The sequence below is a fragment of the Odocoileus virginianus genome, chromosome 15 (assembly GCF_023699985.2).
Source record: "Odocoileus virginianus isolate 20LAN1187 ecotype Illinois chromosome 15, Ovbor_1.2, whole genome shotgun sequence".
NCBI lineage: Eukaryota > Metazoa > Chordata > Mammalia > Artiodactyla > Cervidae > Odocoileus > Odocoileus virginianus.
This window is the reverse complement of record NC_069688.1, coordinates 17,966,657-17,982,949: the sequence shown is the minus strand read 5'-3', so window position 1 is coordinate 17,982,949 and position 16,293 is coordinate 17,966,657. Positions and strand designations below refer to the sequence as shown.

General features: G+C 40.3%; 1 protein-coding gene across 6 annotated transcripts in view; it reads right to left on the bottom strand.

Moving 5' to 3' along the window:
* Nucleotides 1-16,293, bottom strand: part of SNTG1 (syntrophin gamma 1) — a 391,921-nt gene that overhangs the window by 374,072 nt on the left and 1,556 nt on the right. The window lies entirely within an intron of this gene.

The following is a 16,293-nucleotide window of genomic DNA, read 5'->3' as shown; positions in this document are numbered from 1 at the left end:
GAAACAACATCAGCCACTGCCAACTTAGTTCATACAATCCATTCCAATTAGGATACTATTCAGTGTTTAGAGACATTTTTAATTTCAACTTTAATTGGTTTTCATTGGTTTCCTTTTCATATTATCAATAAGTTCCTTAGGACTGTGAACGCCAAAGTTCACTGTCATCCATATCCACTGAAAAATCAGGGGAACAGAAGCAGTGTATTTAAAAACCTGAGATGGTACAACCATGTCTCATGGTCCAGTAGGAAAAACGAATGGAAAATTGAGATGAGGACATAAACTGTAAAGTCCAGAAATGAGGGTGCCTGCCAGGCACTGGTGCACCGCAGTGTTGGGTTTTATGTTGGTAGAGGTGTGGGGATGCTAGCTTGAATCCACTGGGCCAGAGCTGCGGAGCTGACAACAAAGAATCTAATAGGTGTACAACAGAGAGGCCACGGTGATTGCATCCAAGCAGGGTGCTCACTCCTTGGTTCAATGCCCCAGCCTCTGTCTCCAGTGGACTAGGAATGCAGAACCAGCACGTCTTCAGACAGATCCACCTCCTCTGCTGTGACGATTCCTTCTTGGCTGAGCTTCCCCTCCTCATGGGGACACATTCCTCCAGTGACCCAACATCTCCACTTGCACATCTCTACCTGCCCGTGCCCAACACCAAGAAGGGAATTATGACTTCAGGTGCTTTAGTAAAGGAAATGATATGCAGGAGTCCCTGAAGGAATGCTTCTAGTTCCTAATTTCATCAGGATGCTCTTAAGACATTTCATTTCGGAAGATGACATTCAAATACCCAAGTTCTGTCTCTCTCTCATACATACACATACATACAGACACATGCATGTACACATATGTGATTCAGATAAACACCTATATATGAACATGTATGTGCATACACACGTGCACATATGTACAGACACACATATGCACACATATTCATGTGCACATGCATGCACACATATACACAGACACATATGTATGTGTGCATGTGCACATACATGTACATATATACAGACATGTGTATGTGAACACATATACATGTACACTTGCACATACATGCATGTGTGTAAAGGCCCACAATGCACAAATGCATATACATGCAGCACATATGCACAGACACATGTGTACATGTGCACACACGTGTGGATGTGTGTGTACATGCTTGAACACATGTGTGTGCAGACACATGTGTGAGTGCACTGCAAGCACACTTACACATGTGTGTAGTCTATAGACATGTGTGCATGAACACACATATACAAATGCACATGTGTACTGTATGTGCATATACATGTACACATACATGCAGGTGCATGCATGTACATGCACATGTGCGCACACACACAGATACACACCCTCTTTCATTCCAGAGATGAGATTAAAGTGAAGCCACTCAGTCATGTCCAACTCTTTGCGACCCCATGGACTGCATGGTCTACCAGGCTCCTCCGTCCATGGGATTTTCCAGGCAAGAGTACTGGAGTGGGTTGCCATTTCCTTCTCCAAGAGATGAGATTAGGATTTAGCAAACCTGGAATAGGGTCTAGAATCTGTACTTTCAAAAGTCTCAGCACTCCTTGGTCAGTTTTATTAACTACAAATCTAGACTAATTTTTGCTTCCCTCAACCTTTACAGCACTGGACTAGTCCTAAATGTGAACATCTTTTCATATGCTTATTTAACAACTGTATATCATCACTGATGAGGTCTCTGCTTAGATCTTTGGTCCATTTTGTTAATTGAGTTGATCATTTTGTTAATCGTTGAACTTTAAGAGTTCTTCACATATTTTGGATCAGAGTCCTTTACCAGATATGTGTTTTGAAAATAAGTCCTCCTAATCTGTGCCTTGCCTTCACATTCTCTTGATGTTGTCTTTCACAGAGGAGAGGTCTTTAGTTTTAGAGAAGTCCAACTCCTTGATTATTTTGTCTAATGGATTGTGCCTTTGGTCACATATCTAGAAAGTCGGCACCATACTTACAATCACCTAGATTTTCTCCTATGTTGTCCTGTAGGAGTTTTATAGTTTTGTGTTTTACATTTAGGTCTACAATCCATTCTGTGTTTACAAAATCAAGTAAACATAACATTAACTAAAATCTCTTCTTTAAAAATCAATAATTATGTGGGACCATTAATGAATGGTTTAAGATTCTGCATTGTCTTAGAGAAAATACTGTTTTACACCTACTACATATCAGAAACCAGTGCTCACAAAGCAAAAGTAATGAGTACAAAACTGTCATCATTTATCAGTGGAAAGCCAGAGTTTTAAACAGTATTACTTGTTTCAAATCCTTTGCTTACTGCCTGCCTTCGAAATACTATTAATATATCCTGTTAGGCGTTCAAGTGAACTTATACAGAGATATTCAGTTTACATATTACTAAATAACAAACTACTTCCATGTGGATGTTCATAACATCCATAGAAGCCCCAAATTGGAAACAACCCAAATACTCTTCACATAGTACATGGTCAAAAAGCTGGTGCAAGTGAATCATGGAATACTACTCAGAAATTAAAAGGGGTAAACACCTAACATGAGCAGCGACCTTGGCAGAGCTCAATATTATGCTGAATGGAAAAGCAAACGTCATTTCAGAAGATCACAGACTACACAATCTTATTAATATGACATTCTCAAAAAAGACAAAATTCTAGAGCTGGAGCATGGATGAGTGTCTCGTGGGGAGTGGTCACAGTGTTAAGGGTTAGATGAGAAATTTCTATCGCAGAGATTAAAAAGAAGTATGTCTTGATTGTGATGATGGTGATGCAAATCAACACACAGGGTATATTATATAGAACTACACACACACACACACAAATGAGTTCAGATGAGAACGGCTGAATGAGCTATGGCTGTTGGTGTTCCCTGCACACTCATCGCTAGCTGCTCCTCTACCTTATCCACAGACTGGCTAATATAACATATTCTTGGAATAGAAGATCTTACTGTGGAGGTGACTGCCAATGATGCCGTGAGGTGTTATCCCCAGACCATTGATAATAAACACTATTCAGCAGATACCAATCTGCGTGCGGGACCACACAAATTTTTCATCACCACAGAGACTGCAGTCTGTCCGAGCATCTGTGGTTTACTTCAACAGCACACAAAAATCTGGTCTTGATAGTGTTTCCTCCTGGCTTCCACTGGCAGAATAGTGGTTACCTGAGGTGATGACCTTGGTTTGCAACAGAGTGCCTGAAAATGGTGCAAACTGACAGGAAGCTCAAGTTGTCAAACATGACTTTGAATTGGTAGAGCTTAGTCTGGAAAAGTTGCCTGAGGAATATGAGTTCCAAGAAGCTACAGGAGTAAAGCAAATTGTTCAAGCCTTGATTGCCAATGTCTGGTAGTGGTGAAGAATGAGAGGAACCAAGGCTTTAGCATTCTAAGCTCTTTGGCTGGAGCAAATCATAGCACTGGATCAGCAGAAAACTGCCACTCAGAGCAGTCCCATCTGCCAGCAACCAGAGGATTGAAACCCTCTTGGATCATCAACGTGGTCCATCTAACAGAAGACTGAAGGCAGGAGGAGAAGGGGGCAGCAGAGGGTGAGATGGTTAAATGGCATCACCAACTCGATGGACATGAGTTTGAGCAAGCTCCAAGAGTTGGTGGTGGACAGGGAAGCCTGGTGTGCTCCAGTTCACGAGACGGCAAAGAGTCAGACAAGACTGAGCAACTGAACAGCAAAGGAATTCCTTATACAGGCCATTGAAACTGATCATATCCTGAGATTTTTGCATTAGTATTACTGTGGAGAAACTTGTATTTCTTAGAGTTTGTTACCTGAGATGGCAGAGCTCTGTTGTCACAATTCATACCCTCAAAACAAGGGGAAATTCCTCTTCTGTCTCTGAATACCCGACATCTCTGCCAAAATAGCAACACTAAGGAGCAGACTTGGTGGGAAAGCATGCAAACATGAGGCAGCAGATGCCTCGGTACCTGTGTTACTTCCGGGGCTGGAGGGGTCAGCTCCAGGGGAACCTATCACCGAAGGGAAACTTTCCAGAGGAAGAGTGAGAAATACAACAAATGAAACCCCTAGTTCTGCTTTTCTAGGCACGCCGTAGTGCACGTCATGAGTCTTCATTCTGCCACGGCTCTCAGCTGGCTCAGGGCTCACGGGCTGAGAACTGCTGCTGGTCTGGTGTGGGTATGGACCCCAAGGTCGCCTATGGAAACAAGACTCAGACCCATCTGTGCGATACCATCTAAGCACCAAAGAACTTGTGACAAAAGGAATGGAATATTCCAGTTTCCAGAGGGAAGATTTCAGTAAGTGGAACATTCAGGAAGAACCTCTCCAAGGAACACTGGAAGCTATCTTCTTTGATAACATTTTTTTTCTTTTTAAACCATTCTGAAGGTCTTTGAGACTGTAGTTTAGCTGCATTCCAGCAGTGTCTCTTTGAGGTTGAACATTGGCCATTTACAGGGAATGTTAGGGAAATCAGCTCTGGGGTTGCAAAACCAAAGGTGGAATATGTTTTTCTTAAAACATGAAAGGTTTCAGAAAATACATTAGGTCATGTGGTTAGGGAAAAAAGACTAGAAAAAGCTGTGAACTTGATCTTGTGGGTTTAACAAACCTGAGTGATTAAAATCTGATTCATTTATTTTTAAAAAATGAGCTGTAAATAAGATTTATAATCTGTTTGACAGTATTGTGGCAATATCAACGTCTGGTCACGGTGCAGTACTATAAGGATCTAAGATGTTACCTCTGGGGGAAGCTGGGGGAAGACTTCACAAGAAATATCTCTGCTGTTTCCTTTGTGTCTGTAATTATTTAAAAATAAATAAGAAGTTAAAAAGGTGACTATTCAAACACAGCATTGCTATCCTAGCAGCGTCTCCAATGGACATTTAATCTCACCTGCTTGAGATTTTAAGACTTAACATCTTTTCTAGCTTCTCATCATCCTGGGTTGCTCATTTACTCTGAAGGATGGTTCCAGGAGGAGCCATAAACAGTATTTGATCTTCCTTTACCATCCTTGGAGCATCATCACTGATTAAACAATAATTGATTGTTCTATGTTGACTAAACCACGAGCCAAATTTGAACCTTTTTGCAAATTTCCGAAATGTTCTGAGGGTCAGCTTCCTAAGCTGCTGATCGGTGACTGTATCTCCAGCTCTATCTTCCAGGGACATCATGACTCCAGGTACTCTTGCTTTGCCTCATTAGACTCCGGCCTCCTTAAGGTCAGAGACGACACTTGATCCTTAAAAGGATCTACCCTGTACCATTCTGCATGCTCAGGTGGCCTGAAAATACTTGGGCAAACATGAACTGGTGAGTTACGAGCTGTATGTGCATCTACTCATCAGTATTCTGACCACTTGACATTGAAATTTAGATTTTGGCAATGCCAACCAAGCAAGCTTTGAGCACAGATTATTTCTAACAAAGTATTGTTTTCTACAAAGTACATTCAACTTTCCTTATGAAAGACTCAAAAATTTTAAATGATCAGAATATTGTATCTTCAACATGAATATTGTTCTATAATTCCAAATATTGCAGAAATTTAAGAAGCTTTCAGATTTTTCACTTTATCAGTTAGTTATAAATGAAAACATTTACTGGTTTATCAGGGCTAGTTGATATACTCCTCCCATTCACTAAAATTCAACCCACCTTGAACTTTCCTTCAAAATATCCTAGAAAATGACAAAACCACTGGTATTACATAAACATATATTGCCTTAACAATCCAATAAACAGATCTAATAATGTTCTATCATGTCCTGATTCAGTATCATTCTGCTAAGCATTTATTGCTAATTCACTTTATAACAGGCTTTATTAAAAGTCATTAAAACCTGCAGCTGCATCCCTAATTATTTCCTAAATACAAAGACTGCTTTTATAAATGATCTTCTTGTTCAAAACACTGCTATACAGCTCACAAACTCTTTGTTGGGAGCCAGAGAGCTTTTATTCTTTACGAAAAGAGATGCTAAGTAATTCATCAGATGCCAAACACTTTTTTTTTTTTTTTTTTTGTCACATTTCGGCTTTGTTCCAAGTGGTCAACTTCTACGTTCATTAAGAATAGGTATATTGATAACATAGTCTCAGATCCATGCCCAGGACTTCTACCCACTGGTGTGTCATCCAATCTCTTAATGTGTATCCTTGATAAACTTGAAAAAGCTCAGTGATTTGGCAAAGCTAAGCACATTGAAGTGTAGCTCACATGCAAATATTCTGGAGACACATGTGGAAGGAAGAGAGTGCACTTCATTTGGAGTTTGGTTAATTCTGCTCAGGAGAAAATAGCCCAGTGGGGGATTTATATGCTTGTAAAAATAATGTAAATGATTTCTGTTGCTGTTATTCAGATGCTCAGTTGTGTCCAACTCTTCGTGACCCCATGAACTGCAACCTATCAGGTTCCTCTGTCCATGGAATTCTCTAGGCAAGAATACTGGAGTGGGTACCCATTTCCTTCCCCAGGGGATCTCCCCAACCCAGGGATTGAACCCAGGTCTCCCACACTGGGAGGCAGATTCTTTACCATCTGAGCCTCCTGGGAAGCCCAAGTTATTTCTAGGCTCCATTTAACTGATTATTTTATGATTTACTACTTTTATACATAACCAAAAAAAGAAAACTTCAGAAAAATTAAGTATGGATATGATTTAAAGAAATTTCATTTACACTGGGAAAAAAACACACTGAATTCTATGTAATAGAATTGCTTATTTCTCAAAACAGTTTTATACATTCATAAGCATGACAATGTATCAACACCCATCAATACTGTTGACAGTTGCCTGAAAAATGTAGGGCACCTGTGATTTAGTGGGTAGGACAACATGTAATTTGTATGCATATACTGCCCAGAATATGATCTAGAGGTACAAGGACAAAGGCTCCCAAAGGATATTTCAGGTGGAATAGTGACAGAACATAAGAGTAAACAGCCAAACAGAATCACTGCAACTACTAAGAAACACCAGAAGTGTTCTCACCACAGAGCTGTGTTGACCATCCATCTACACTGAGGTCATTGAATTTAATAACTGGCAGAAAGTAATTACTCCATTAGTCAAAAAGACAAGGACAAAAATAGCCATCGGTCACTACATTAATACTAGAGTAGTTGTTGTCGTTCAGTCACTAAGTCGTGTCCAACTCTTTGCAACACCATGAGCTGCAGCACACCAGGCTTCCCTGTCCTTCACGGTCTCCCAGAGTTTGCTCAAGCTCCTGTCCATTGTGTCGGTGATGCTATCTAACCATCTCATCCTCTGTCTTCCTTTTCTCTTCCTGCCCTCAATCTTTCCCAGCAACAAGGTCTTTTCCAATGAGTTGGCTCTTTGTATCAGGTGGCCAAAGTATTGGAGCTTCAGCAGCAGTCCTTCCAATGAATATTCAGGGTTGATTTCCATTAGGATTTACTGATTTGATCTCTCTGCTGCCCAAGGGATTCTCAAGAGTCTTCCCTAGTACCACGGTTCAAAAGCATCAATTCTTCCATGCTCAGCTTTCCTTATGGTCCAACTCTCACATCCAAACATGACTACTGGAAAAGCCATAGTTTTGACTATATAGATATTTGTCAGCAAATGATGTCTCTGCTTTTTAATACGCTGTCTAGGTTTGTCATACTTCTCCTTCCAAGGAGCAAGCATCTTTTAATTTCACAACTGCAGAGTAGCTGATTACTTCACAAAGAACACATCTTTACAAATCTATAATCAGATAACTTCCTGTAACCGTGAGTGACTGACTTGCCGATGGTTGCCAAGGACCCAGACAAGGGGACAGAGATTCCATACAGATAACACTTTACAACATAACTGCATTTCTCAAGGGCGGGGTACCCGTTCTCATTGCCCTGCTCCCCTGTCCACATCTCCTAACCTCTGGGGGCCGGCCTTGCACAGACTCACTGACTCAATTCCCATGTTGATTCTAATGTGACTTGTTGAGTCAAAGCAGCTCCCGTGGATGTACCAAACCACTGACTGCATCAGTGATGAGGGCATGCCCCCCACTGTTTGGTGGCACATCCTCTCCTGCACATTACTGGGGGCCTTTTGGGGCTCTGCAAGGTAACTGGCTAAATGGCACACTGTTGGCTTAGAAAACTTAGTTGGCCACCAGAAACTAGAAAATTTATTATACCAAGATACAGTCAGCAAGTTATCTGGAGAATCTGAGAGGCTGGAGAAAGGAATTTGAAAATCAGACAAAAACAAATTTCTGTTTGCCTGGCCTGGCTTGAAAATTCTAGTCATTCCCATGGAATTTATTCAGCTCATGAGACAGAAAAAGCATTGAGGACACTTAGATTGATCTGAAGAACACTGCACTTATTTTTACCCTCAGAAACTTCTTTTAGCAAAATATGGAAGTTTTACATAAGATCTAATATCAATGAGATATAAAAATTATATAATTAAAAGACATTTTATTACTATTGAGGGTCAATTGCAGCCTTTCAAGTAAAATCAACAACAGGTTACATATCACCAGTGGAAGAAAGTTAATCTTCCAGTGACAAAAATGAGTAATTATTTGAATGTTTGATATATTTTACATGATCACTTAAAATGAATATACAATTTACTGGAAAGAATAAGAGTTTAAATAGGTCTCTTCCCAACTATTATCTGTATTTCTTTTAGATTTATTATGTAAAATATGATATTTTGGGCTTCCCTGGGGGCTCAGACAGTAAAGAATCGGCATGCAATTTGGGAGACCTGGGTTCAATCCCCGGCTGGGGAAGATCCCCTGGAGAAGGTAATGGCAACCCACACTAGTATTCTTGCCATGGAGAATTCCATGGACAGAGGAGTCTGGCAGGTTCCCGTCCATGGGGTCACAAAGAGTCAGACATGACTGAGCAACATTCACTTTCACTTTCACTTTTTCTTTCATTTTCTCAAACAGGTAATAAATCTCAGGCTTCCCTGGTGGCTTACATATGAAGAATATGCCTGCAATGCTGGATAGCCAGGTTTGGTCCCTGGGTGGGGAAGATTTCCTGGAGAAGGGAAGGGCAACCCACTCCAGTATTCTTGCCTGGAGAATTCCATGGACAGAGGAGCTTGGTGGGCTATAGTCCATGGGGGCACAAAAAATTGGACAAGACTGAGAGACTAAGGCTATATTTTCACAGCTTCAGCAATCTTTTCCATTTTGCCAGCTCTGAGCTGGACATGTCAGGTCGCACCTCCTTCTGAAACCAAAGGTTCCTCCCCTGCCATTTGGTCCTTGTACCTGTTCCGCACTCACTGGACATGTCCCAAGTCAGGTCTGACACCTTTCCTTCCAAAGATGGGTGTTTTATGCCCAAGTGCATTTGTATTTATCCAGCCCATGGCAGGTACCAAGCACATATCCTAGCTTGATTCATTTTCTGTGTGGCAGTCCATCACCCATCAGCTTACCATCCAGTCTCAACTGACTCACTGCTCACCTGCACCTCATGAGGTCAAGTTCTCATCACCTCAAACCTGAATCGCTGCAGCAGAATCAACCCTGGTCCTTTCTGACTCACCAACGCTTCTAAAATATGACATGCAACATATGAGCACAACATCCACAAACCCTCCTATTTGTACAAGATTATGGAAGTGAAAGTGTTAGTTGCTCAGTCATGTCTGACTCTTCAAACCCGAGAACTGTAGCCTGCCAGACTTCCCTGTCCATGGGATTTTTTCAAGCAAGAATGCTAGAGTGGGTAGCCATTCCCTCCTCCACTGAGTAAGATTAAGGTCAAGATAATCTGCAAGGCCTTCCAAATCCTTGAGAATCTAAACCCTTCCAGTTCCTTAGATAGTAAAAGCAAAAGTTAGTAAAATACAATTGCTCGGTTTGTTTGTTTATAATCATAATTTAAAGCAAGTGAAGCATGTAATCAGTGGGACAAAAGATATTTCTTCTTTCCAAACCACCTACAAAGTATGGAAAATATGAAATATTGACACAAATCTTAATTTTGGCTCAATGTATGGAGACTCATTTAACTTCCCTGGACTTCACTGTCTCATTTGCAAACCAGGGATCAGAATGTTTGCCTCAGTCCTGCTGTGAAATTCATAGGTAAGATGCCTTAGAGAGGGAATTTCACAAAACTGCTGAAGCCACAGAAGTGCTGAGTCTCTCCGAGGATGGGAATTCAAGGGGGTTGGGTCACCTGGAATGCAGTCATATGGCCCACAAAAACCTCATATAACAGTGAAATAATCTACCTTTAGGACTTCCCAGAAATTTACCACCATGGAAACAAAATATGAAATGGAAAATAAAAACACATTGCTTCGGTGGATAGTAGGCAAGTTTCATTTTTCAGTAATCACTTAAAAGGATTTGTAAATAGAGAAAAAGGATGGACTTGGAAAGAAAATGAACAGCCTGTGTGTGTGTGAATGTAATGATGAACTACCCTCATCTTACTTACCTGAGCTCTAAAGGTCCTGACCACGTAACTACTTGCTCATATGAGCTGTAATCAGAGGTGTATTCAGGCAATTAAATTAATCTATTCTCAGGAGATTTATTTCTTCAAGATTAAAATCAGACCAGAGAAACAAAAGATAAATAGTTGAGCTAAACTGGTATAGGCTTACCACTTGATAAATGAGGATATATTATATAAAACTGCAAGAAAAAAATATAGAAAAAAAAGCTCTTCAGCCAGAAGTACTATTATCCACATTGGTCTCTAGCTCTGTTTGTGTGTCCTCTGGATATTAGTCATTTCTGAGTAACAAACTGAAAGGACGCCCACAAAGCTGGGATGTCTTAATTACATCGAGGCCACATTATGAACATTTCATCTTGTTAATAAAACGTTCTGCAAAAACAAGCTTTTAGAGAGACAACAGCCTATGAGCCCACCTTCCTGAGCATTCTATCAACAGTAGATATAGAAACTGACCTAGAAACCTTTGGTAAATTCTTCATGACACTGCAGTGGACAGTTGCTGTTCTTTCCACCTTATAATATAACCTCTCCCCTTTTCTTGAAAACTGCATCAAAACTTGTATTGGAGGCAGCTCTGCATTTAACAGACCATAGTAATAGCTGGTACTCTGTTTTTCTCTTGGTCTTACAGTTCCCCCAAGGTTTTCACCTGGTTACAGCTGCTATTGGGGGCTTCCCTTTAGGTTCAGCTCTTAAAGAATCTGCCTGCAATGTGGGAGACCTGGGTTTGATCCTGGGGACGGGAAGATCCCCTGGAGAAGGAAACGGCAACCCACTCCAGTACTCTTACCTGGAGAATTCCATGGACAGAGGAGCAGAACAGGCTGCAGTCCATGGAATCACAAAGAGTCCGACACGACTGTGCAACTAACTTTCACTTTTCACAGCTTCTATTGCAGGTATCAGAGGATAAAGAAGGGGACGAGTTGCCAGAAGAGACACATCATGGAACATTGTTGATCTGGCTTCATTCCTGCCTGTTCTTGGGACTCTTTTCCCACAATATTTTGACCAAAGAAATGGAATGGTTCTTTCTTCTCAGCCACTCCTCATTTTTAGAGGTATATTTTCTTGTAAACTTCTAAAAGATATTATTATGAAGTTTTATTTTGCCAAGTACTGATTCATTCTCCCACTTTTAGAAAGAGACAGAAAGGACTGGAAAAAGACTGACGAAATATGTCAGTTTTGGTTTTTAACAAATGGTACTGAAATCAGAGTAGTCATGGTCTGCGGCTCTGTGCCGAGCCCAGCTCGCAGTCCATTTTATTCCAATTAAATCAGGTAAAAACCAAGAGATTTCACCCAAAATCTGGTTCTGGGTCAAATGACATTATTCTAATGACTTTTCACCCATTGCTTTTTTCCTCTTTTTTTCCCACTACTGTTTATTTACTTTTTCTTTTTTGGTAAATGATACCAAATCAAACCAAAAACTTAACATCATTGTATCACTGACTAGACAGTTATATAATTTTCCATTTCCAGTTCAGTCAAATAGTTCAACCAGCAGACTATATGGAAACTGACTATGACACCAATGGTAGTTTAGATTTCTCAAACTTACTCTTGATGTATTTTTAGTGATACTCTGGAGAAGGAAATGGCAACCCACTCCAGTAATCTTGCCTGGAAAATCCCATGGATGGAGGAGCCTGGTAGGCTACAGCCCATGGGGTCCCAAAGGGTCGGACACAACTGAGTGACTTTACTTCACTAGAGATCTATACAGACCAAATGCTTATCGATTACATTTTTTTTTAATTATAGCCACTTTTAAAACTCCAACTGATGAAAGAAAATAAATCATGAAATGTTACTTAACTGGAGATTTCCTGAGACACCTATGAATAGAATCTAGATTAAACCAAGACCACAGCGTTTCCAGGGTTGCCCATGGACAAGTCCCATGCTATCTACCCTCCACTCCAACTTTACTAGTCAGTGAAGCAAGACAAATTGCTTTCTGGATGTATTATCAGATGTTGAGTTTTTAAAGACCACTTAATCCTATGAGCTTCCTTATTGGTATAACTAATGGTAAACATTACTTCTCCTTTATAGACCAGAAAATTATGACAAAAAATGCAGTGGTTGATTCATTTCAGGTCAAAATGAAAGTATAGTTGACCGTTGAAAAACATGGGTTTGAACTGCATGGGTCCACTTATACCCAGATTTTTTTTAATAAGTATATTTAAATTTTTTGAGATAGGTGATGATCTGAAGAAATGCATAACCAAAAAAAAAATCTAAAAAAAAAAAAAAGAAAACCTTAGGCACATCATAGATGCATAAAATATACAATATACAGAGTCAATGGATCATTTATATTATTGTAAGGATTCTGGTCAAGAGTAGGCAATTAGCAGTTTGCATGCATGTTGTGCTCAGTCATGTCTGACACTTTCGTGACCCTATGGACTGCCAGGGTCCTCTGTACATGGGATTTCCCAGGTGAGAATTCGGTAATGGGTTGCCATTTCCTCCTCCAGGGAATCTTCCCGACCCAGGGATAAAACCCAGGTCTCCTGCACCGGCAGGTGGATTCTTTATCACTGAGTCACCTGGGAAAGCTATTGGGAGGAGTCAAAAGTTACATATGAATTTTTGACTACGCGAGAAGTTAGAACCCCTTACCTCTGCATTCCTCAAGGGTCAAGGGTAATTAAAATGAACTTGGGTGTCATGTAGACCTAGTCTTGCCTATTTGGTTTAATGCATGATGTCAATTTTGAATACTATTTTTAAATGAAGTCTTCCCTGCATTAAAATATTTTTTCCATTGAGGGATATAAGAAAATTGATGCTGAATTCCCTGGGAAATATTATATTTCCTACATTTAAGCTCTTAAAATGCAAGAAGCATGTTGCCATATAGTAATCAGAAGGGACTTTTTTGAGGAGTGAAGGAATGATTGCTATAAGATATGACATAATAATTCAAAGATATAGCACTTAAGTTTCCAAAATACTCTCAAGAGCATCATATTGAGACTTTCCAATATTCTAGCATATGCATCTCTTCATTTATTCCACAAATACTTAGATGTCAACCATATGTAGAGGACTGCATCTTAATTGGTAGATAAAGTACCCCGTATTAGGTAGCAAAAGTTGAGTAGTGGGTTGTGTGGCTTGCCCAAGACCTTATGACCAGCATTTCAAGAATCCCCATGTCCTGACTGTCAAACAAGTCTTGTTCTGCTACATGACGATGCATAACATATTTCATGCTGCAGGATGCTGTCTCTTTCCATGCGTGCCATGCACAACTCATTCTGCCAAGCTAAACAGGAAGAAAATACAAAATGAGAGGTCTCTCCATTTGTGTGCCAGTCTATGACTCACTGGAGGTGAGATAACTATAGACATAATTTCTGGCTTAGGATACGCTTTTCTTCTTTTGCCTTCTTAATAGAATTGGATGAATAACCAGGATCCTTGCCTAGAATCTTCTAATTGGTATGAAAACAACAATCAATTATTGAGGGACTTCTTAAATTCCAAAATAATCATCTCTTCTTTTACATTTTTTGTAAACATGTATATAACTTGGTTCAAACCCAAGCAAGCAATTCCAAAGGCAAACTGGACCTTCCAATCCAATAGGATCTAATGGTCAGTAATCACACTAGATTATCCAATTAATAATTAGATGGTCTAAATAATAATACTGACTGATAAATGTTTCTGTAATATTTGTATAATATAAAGGTTCAAGCCAGAACTCTCTGTCCCACTCTCATGCAGATCATTTCTTGTTAAAAGAAGAAAAGTAACTGATGAGGTTCCAGAACTCATTTCAAATTATCCTGCAGTCCTATATACACTTTCCATTTTCCTCTTTATGTAATCCTACTTCACTTTTCTCCTCTGAGTCTCAAGTAGAAGCAACACAAAAACACTGACCCCCCCACCAACAGAATTCCTTCCTCTGAGAGGGGATGTTGGATACTGTGTCTGATACTTCTCAAAATTCATGCATCCTTTTTTGGTAACAGGCCAAAAAAAAAATCAGAAAAAAAGAGTTATTTTAATAGGACATGGATGTCCTAGAATTAAGTATTGATTTCTCTTTAGAGACAAGGGATTCTGTGCAAAAAGTGGTATGGTTGCATTAGCCCACCCACTCCTTTTGTGGAGTCCGAGAGACTGGGGGCAGTTAGAGATTATAATTTATATAGGCACTAAGTTGGTTTACAAAATGCTATCTCAACGCAATGACATTTCCCCAAAGATAAGGAGAGCTTCCAGGCAGTTTGCCTGGGCTTGGAACGGTGAATCAGTTATTTATCTCTGTGATTAAATCTCTAAAGGGATGAGCCCAGGGTAACTTCTACTTTGTGCTGTTTCTGTCGCGCGTGGAGAAAGCCTGCCCCCTCTGCCACTGAGAAGGTAATGCGGCCACGTGCCCACAGGTCTGCTTCCATCTTAAGCTCTGCTGACCAGGCAGCCTGCCTGTGCTATTAACTGACAACCACACTCAGAGTCTAGCAACAGGCTGCAACTCTCTTAAAACATGATTAATTAGTATATGTGGCAATTTCACATTCACATCTTCCAGATAAGGGGAAAAAAACAAACACACAAAAGCAGGTTTGTCCGGGACACACCGCAGGTCTCCTGGCAAGGATTCCAAATCAATAGTGCATTTTTCCTCCTGAGATTGCCGTTTCTAACCCATATAGGGCAATAGAGCCCCCAAGGAGCTCCATGACGCCGACACCGCTCTCCCTTTCTGCTAAGCAAGCAGGTTTGTGGTAAGTGGCAAGTGACAGTTAAGAACAATTTGTCCCCAGAGTGCAGTTTCTGCTCTCAGTCAACGCAAAACAAGGGCTTTTCAGCACACTGGCCAGTGCCATCTTAACTGCCTCCAAGGATTTGAGTGATGAAATTGAAAAACAGGGCAGTATGGAGATGTATTTTATGATCGATTATAGATGCCCTATGAAATTAAAAGAAGAACCTGAAGAACTGTGCTTTTTCAAAAGGGCCAACTCTTCCCACATGGCTGGTCGTGCTCACAGCAACACATGTGTTCACAGGGTTGTCAGAGTCAGTCCTGCCAAGCCCTGCACCCCACTAACTGGATATGCTTGGTGGAACCCACCGAACCCTTAGCGAAATGTCAGGCGTGGGCTATAAATCTGTGTCTTTACCCTGCGAAGCCCTTTTCTTAAAGCAGAATGCTCATCAAGGTCACTGTGAATGATTGCAGTTCTAAAGCTACAAAAGTACAAGTCAACAGAAAATAGATTTCATAAACACTTTAAAGCTATGGTTCATCCAAAAACTCTTGCCTCCCCCACCCCCACCACTTTGTGGATTTCAGTGACAAATGCATTTTCATGGGACTAAGAATGCTTTGGAAACCTGTTCTCCTAAAAAGGCACACTACAGCTTCTCATTTTCTGCCTTCTGGCAGATCTGGTTTGAGCAAGCAGTCTTCAGAAGGCTAGAAAGACAACACTGCATAAAAATGTGTGTATTTCTGTAGGTTAAGATCCACAAGTGTGGGTACACTCAGGATTGGGGTGAGACAGGGACCAGGTGTACAGTTTGGCACATTATATTCATATAAAATATAATAGGCCAGATGGTGAAACCATCACTACTAGTAACTTTTTGAGTCTTGCATACTATGTAATACAAACAGGATCACTTTAAACTACATGTATAGCACAAAGAGGAAAAAAAACTTACAAAATGCCACATTGTATTCTTTTGGGGGAAAACATGGGACACAGACTCAAAAAGATACTAGATCATCAATAAAAATATCCAACTAAAATTTTACTATATTTATATA